The sequence below is a fragment of the Berghia stephanieae genome, chromosome 2, assembly GCF_034508935.2.
Source record: "Berghia stephanieae isolate SIO BIC M18660-M18661 chromosome 2, UCSD_Bste_1.3, whole genome shotgun sequence".
NCBI lineage: Eukaryota > Metazoa > Mollusca > Gastropoda > Nudibranchia > Aeolidiidae > Berghia > Berghia stephanieae.
The window spans coordinates 81486244-81493748 of NC_088361.1; positions in this window are offsets into that span (position 1 = coordinate 81486244).

The following is a 7505-nucleotide window of genomic DNA, read 5'->3' on the forward strand; positions in this document are numbered from 1 at the left end:
GGCTCTCTCTCTCTCTCTCTCTCTCTCTCTCTCTCTCTCTCTCTCTCTCCCTCTCTCTCTCACACACACACACACACACACACACACTCTCTCTCTCTCTCTCTCTCTCTCTCTCTCTCTCTCTCTCTCTCTCTCTCTCTCTCTCGTCTGTGGTGGGGGATGCCTGGAGCCTGGGATTGCGAAAAGACAAATGGAAAAAGTGATAATGGAGAGAGGCTTCGGGTGGGAACAATATTGTTCCCATACCATCCAAAGCCTCTATATTATCACTCGTTCGTTTGTATGTTCACATTCCACAGTAACGTTGACAAGTGTCTATACGAACACTTACGACCTTCCGAAACGTGTGACCATTTGCAAATAAATATTATGTGCACGTCGGTCAGTAGCATATGAAATACTTATGTAATGTTAGAATAAATTCCCGGTTGTTTTTTGTTTTGTTTTTTTAGTTCACCAAATTCCATTTTTTCCTATCTCATCATCATTATCATCATCATCACCATCATTGCCTTTTTCACCGTGGGTCAGGGTATAGACCACAGACAAACAGTTTCCATCCTTCTCTATTCCGAGCTAACTGGGTTTATTTTATTTTATTCTATTTTATTTATTTATTTTTTTTTAAATCTCTTTCCATGCCTTATCACCTCTCTGTATAATATCAGTTTCTTTCATTCTCCTCCGTGTTCCCCGTGGCCTCCCCCTTGATCTTTTGCCCTCAGGGTTCCAGTCCAATACCTTCTTATAGTGGAGTCATTCTTTCTAAGGGTGTGTCAAATCCACCTCCTGTTCATCTCTATTCCAGGGTTGCCAGATTATTTTTCAACAAAATGCCAGGGGAAGACTCAAAAAATGCCAAAACACTCAAAAAAATGCCAAAGTCTGTTGACTCCCACCCCCACTAAGAAAACTACTCACTTTTGATAGACAATTTACTATCATATCCTGGTGGCTTGCGTGTTTTCTTTTCTTTTTTTTTTCTTTTTTTTTTGAATTATACTAAATTTCCTGTTGGGGTAATTTTTTTATTAAGAAAAGGTGTCATTTGAAGTATAATATACAAGAAAAGAAAATGCCAAATGAAAATGCCAAATGCCAAATGATTTTTCTAATGCCAAACGGTTTTCAAAAATGCCAGATTTTTGGAATCTGGCATTTAAAATGCCAAACTGGCAACCCTGCTCTATTCTACTTAAATTAATAGCAACAATAAGTATTTTCCTTGTGACGTGCTAACCTATGTCTGTGGTGCTAACCACAGACTAGGGAGCAGATCGGACAACAGTCACTTTTGAGTGGCTAATCGTCCCTACATGGAAAAGACAATGGCGGCGCTCGATCTCTCGTGTTCAGATTCTTTATGGGAGAGTAGATAATGAGTTCCCATGTCAATCATGTAGACATCCTTTGATGATATAAGCCTACCCTTTGATGTCTGCAGTCGCCTTTTCGTTTTCTACGGTCACTCATGGCTAAACAACCGTCAACAATGAACTGAACCATCGTTGAAACACTGGAAGACGCTCATAGCATAATTGCGTCACAATCACCACGTTGCTGAATATATTATCCAGACACGGTTGATAGGTAAAAAAGCCAAATTATATTCTAGTTACATTTGAAAAACAAAAACAAAACAAAAACAAAGTATATCACTGATCTCGTCTCATTGAGATATAAAGAATGATATAAAAATCAAGAAAATCGGCCGATAAATAAAAAAGTTGCTAAAAAAAGCTAAAATAAACAAAATCAATTTTAAAAATCAAATTTATTCGTAAAACAGTTGGTTTTTAACCGATTTTTCTGAAATAAGGACCAATGTTCTTCTTTTTTCAAGCTGATTTCAACAATGTGACTTTCAAATTCCTCAGAATTATATTTTTTACTTTTAGATTTTAGCTTTTAGGTCTACTCAAAAAGGTGTTATATTCCTTGCGTAACAATAGCGTAATACATCGACGGTGAGATTCACAATTCTACACGAATGGACGGTGGCGGGAGATCAAAGAGATGTACCAAATTTATTTACCAACTACTTTTCTTAGTGCTAAAATTACAAAGTAATAATTTCGCGTCAGAAAAAATAACTCTCAAGTTCCTATCTCTTTATTACAATAAAATTGATACCACGAATGACAAAATCGCCCACAAATAAGGGAGTTATAAATTATTCAGAATATTTTTTAAAAGTTATTAATATAAACCCGATCATTGGAGCCAAGTCTAAATGTACAAGTAAAAATGTAGTTTAATATGTCTAATTTGGTTTATCATCATAAACCTGGCCTTTTTTTCTATATTCCGTCCACAAATCAAGGTTAATCGAGCTCAGTCAAAGACATTCATATAGAGATTAAATCGCACAGCGTCCCTGGTTTCATATAAAAGAAAATGGCGGCGCTCGACCTCTCACTAGCCACTTTTGATGACGTTTTCCTATCTGTTGTCGTCTCTAGTCCTGTATTCTCTATGGTGCTAACTGCCTGTCGACGCATGGATTGCCAGATTAATTTGTCAAAAATGCTATAAAAAGAATTACATTAAAAATGTCAAATGGTCTGGAAAAAAATTTCAAAACTTTTCCAAACATAACTTTATGGACGTTTTTCAAATTTTGTTTTACAAAGGCCTGTCCCATTATATTAGATACTTCGCTTTCTGATTCTTTGGTATCTTTTTATTGCATTGAAGCATGCGATTATAGAATATAGTTAGAAAATCATAGATGCCAAAAATTTAGAAATTTGGTCCATAAATGAACAAATGGCCTGTCGGTTTGACAAAAATAATTTGTAAAAGGTTTTGTTGAATGAAATAGCAATATTTGTTTTTCTCCTATCCATGTTTCATTTAAAATAAATACCATATTAATTCATATCTATTAAGTTCTAATCTTTAAAAAAGGTCATTTTGTTGTCATTTTTGGGAATCAACCTTTATCGGTGACATTTGACTCAGTCCGGTAACGACAAAATTTTGCCCAGTTTTTCTTCCATAAAATATCATATTCATTCAGCTGGCGACATAAATACATTCCTGACATAAATACATGAACCTCACTCCTGTAACGGGCTTTTTCTCATTCAAATTTTTAGGATTTTCAAAATCCTTTAATCAGTGAATTTTAGTGCTTGCTACATCAACATAATTGATTTATTACAATTCCTGTAGTGTCAAGTGACATATAATCTTCAGATTTTCATTCCTAAAAAGGCTCACTCATTAGTCACGATACTCTGATTGCTCTCGTGGTCGAAAAGGATTAAACTGCATTTAAAATAATATAAAGGGGAACTAGATATCATTTGAAAACAACAATCAGTGTCAGCGGTAAAGGATTAATTGCACTAAGTCACTGGTTTTATGACATTAAAATATAAAGATATTTCAAACCACAATCGGACAAAAGGTCCCCACAAAAGTATAGCTTTAAATTATTAAACAAGTCTGCTGATTTAATCAAATTATAACTTTATTTTTAAAAATAAAGGAAGCGTCAAAAATAAAATGAAAAAGTTTTGACAATGAAAAAGTACCTATTCAAAACACGTAAAGACAATACAATACACACAAACAAATCTTGTCTTGTTGACCTCTCGGGTTGGCTCCTCTGTAATCTTGTAACAGCGTTGCTCTGACTTTTCGTAAAGATGTATAATTTGGACACTGCTTCACTCTGTCACGGCCCAACAAATATTGAGAACAACCATGCTTCTCAAATTTGTTTTACGTCCAAGACTTAGCAATATCCTTTTGGATTTCAATTATTGTTGTTATTACCATTGTTGCATATATTCCGGTTATTACTGATATCATTTTTTAAAAATCACTATTATTAATGTTATCACATTGTTTTGATCGGTTTCATTTACCATTTTTTCTCTTTATCTTTTTTTATTTCATGTATGTTGCTTTCAAATTTTGGAAATTATTGGCGAAAGCCTAAATAAACTTGAAACGTGAAACTGTCGATGAAGCCTGGCATTGGGGTCCTTTTGACTTTCCTCCCCTGATAATGTTTTGATTCTAACTTTCTGTCCGTTCTTCTTCGAGGCTCAAGCTTTCCAACAATCTATGGAGATTTAGAAGCCTGCATATTATACATTATTGACAAAGCAAGAAATAGCAGGTTAGAAGCATTTGAGATGTAGATGTATAGAAGAATGCTGAGGTCATTATGGACAGACAAGTATGCGAACGAGGAAGTGTTGATGAAGGAAGAATATTGATAAAGATAGTATGCGCTTTGCTTAGAAACTCATAACATTGCCATCCGGAAGTATAACGGACCAACACACAAAACTGTGTGTATCCATGAACGTTTATAGTCGGGTTCATACAGTTCAGTGAGCATTACTCATAAACGCGGATGGCAAAAAACAATAACAAAGACCTGAGTGACGTCATCTTCGAACTATCTATACACCATTAGAAAGAGGCAGTTACGGTTTCTCGGACATGTGTGGAGAAGAGACAGAACAGAACAGTTGGCAACATTTGGGATGATCGAAGGAAAGAGAGTTAGAGGAAGACAGAGAATGACATATTATTTAAATAACCAAAAGTGGTTTTAAAGCAAGGCAGACTTCATCCTCCGCAGAGGATCGTGATACGTAGAGACAACTGACCGGCAACGTGCTCAAGACTAGGGCAAGCCACGATGGACGATGATGATGATCATCAGGACTTTCTAATTATCTTCCAGGTGGTGCGATGCTTCCCAAAGTTGGAAGCTATTGAGTTGATATGGATCTGAGAGAGCATCATACTATCCTCATTGATTCCCTCAATTTTATGTCAACCGTATTTAATGGGCTATGTGCGGCTATGTGGTCTTTTGGTATGACACTCGCTTTCGGGTCGGAAGGTCCTGGGTTCGAGCCTCACTCGGCGCATAGTTGAGTCCTTGGAAAAGGCTCTTTACTCACATTCTCTCACCATACTCAGGTGTAATATGAGTACCTGGCCGTTAAAAGCGCTGTCTCTGTCCGAAAAAAAATATAATATCGCCTTACAGGCGTCATGTCTTGTCCTAAATGTTAAATGTTGCTGTTGGACAGGGACTCCCTGTAAAGCGCTTTGAGCACGTTTAATGGATATTGCGATATATAAAACTCAATTTTTTAATCAAAAAAAAAATTACGTGGGGGCTAAGTATACAGTATTTTCCAACGCCGCAACGTGACTCTGCATATTATTTGCTGCGAGATGTCTGCGGTACTTAAATTAATTGTCTGTTAAGGGTAACATATTTTTTTTTTTTTCAATCTGAAGGGAGTGTGGTGTTTCCGTCACATAATATGTTACCCATAGTCTCAAACAATATTTAATGCGAGTGATTTCGTGTTGAAAAAATAATTGTTAATAAAAAATACGAAACTTGGGATCAGTTTAGTTATTTTATTAAGGAGAATATGTTCTTCAAACCAACGTGCTCTTATTTTCAGGTCTGATAAGTCAAAGGGTCGTGGGCTCGTTGTTGTAATGGAAAAACTCTCAAACCAACACAAAATATTCCCCATAACAACGATGTTAAATCAAGCCCTTAACTGCGTTCCGTTATCTGACCTGCTAATAAGTTTAAACCCATTTTATAACATTTCTTATCATTATTACTTTATATTCACCTTTTAACTTGAACCTTTATACAGCGCAATATCCACTAAACGTGCTCAGAACGCTTTACAACGGGTCCCTGACCAACAGCAACACACTTAACATGTAGAACGAGTCATGGCGCCAAAAAAATTGGCGATATTACAATTTTTTTACAGACATAGATAACACTGTTAACGGCCAGGTACTCATTTTACACCTGAGTATGGTGAGATAATGTGAGTAAAGAACCTTTTCTAAGGACTTCAACTATGAGCCGAGTGAGGCTCTATCCCTGGACCTTCCGATCCGAAAGCCGCACCTCTTTATCTCGACATGATACCGGTTAGACGAGATGGGCCACAATGTGTTTAAGTCCCAGAAATAAAGCTCCCAAGAAAAAAGATAATCCTCATGTTTACCTATCTTACGTTTAATTACATTTCATCATAGTCTGTAACTATTTGTTATAATAATATGCCAATATTCACTGTTTAAAAAAAAGTAATTTAGATTGTACTAGATGCCTTGTTTTTTGTCAATATAGGCGCAGGAATAAATAATTAAGATAAACAGTCTTTGATTTACGAGACAGAAAACACAAACTGTGCCTAATGGAAAAAAGCACTTAAGTAAATTATTATTTTTTTAAAAATTGATTTATATCGCGCCAATACACGGTAAACGATAATATATATAAGGGCACTCACACTCTTCTGTCGACACAATGGTTTCATTGGGTTTCTATACCGTCGGTCCACACGTAGGTACGAGAGTGCTCGAAAATGTTGGTCAAAGCATATAAAATAAGTAAGGACAGTCACACTCTTCTGTCGACACAATGGTTTCACCTATAGGTGCCAACCAACACGCATTAATATATATATATATATATATATATATATATATATATATATATATATATATATATATATATATATATATATATATATATATATATATATATCGTTTGAATGGACCCAGATCATTATTATGCCATGGTTAGGTTACCTTTTTAAAGCACCCCCGCCCCCACCATTGATTATGCAATACTCATTACGATTTCTTTTTTTAGCACAGGTGGTGGGAGAAGTGTGGCTTAGTGGATGATGTATCGCATTACTAGCCCCAGAAGGACAAGGGTTTGAGCCCTGCTGTCGGCATTTCGACTTTTCCTTAAATCAGAAACTACATAATTTGGTATTTGGGCTACTTTACAGCGTTATATGAGGGAAACATCCGCAGGGCCCATTCTTATAGAAGAGGACTAAGGACTTAGTCCCTGACTTTAGTCAAAACTCAAAAATTAATCGCTTCTAATATGAGGTTGCCAAGAAAACCATGACCAAATCCACGCCCACTTTGAAACTTTGGTATAAGTTCTAGTCAATAACTAATATACCTTAGCGTCATCAAGATATCAACCATTGTCGCGAGGTTTAGAGAGCTTCGATTCGGACGGAAAATACGTTGTTTACGAAAAGTATCCTGTTGCTATTGACACCGCCTTTATAACATTGTTTTTAAAAGTACAGACCGTCAAAAGTACACATTTTTGTGAGCAGAAACTCTAAAAAAACATTTTTAAGGGCTCGCGAATTGTGAGTGAGAGTTCAGCACGAGACTTGAAGTCATAAAGAAAGTGTAATGGAGAAAAAAAGCTATTCTGCTGCCATTGTAACTGACTAAAATAATATAAAGAATGTGTGATACATCGAAACGCATTTTCTGTTTTATTTTTTTTTTTTTTTGCTTTTGTTTATTTATTTATAAGACTATAATTGTAAACAAGACTGACAAGGCTGCTCTCAGTTTGGCAGACGATTACAGGACATGAAAACATTTTTTTTTTTAACGAACACGACAACGGGTATTCTAAATTTGCTGAGACACAAAGTAAATAT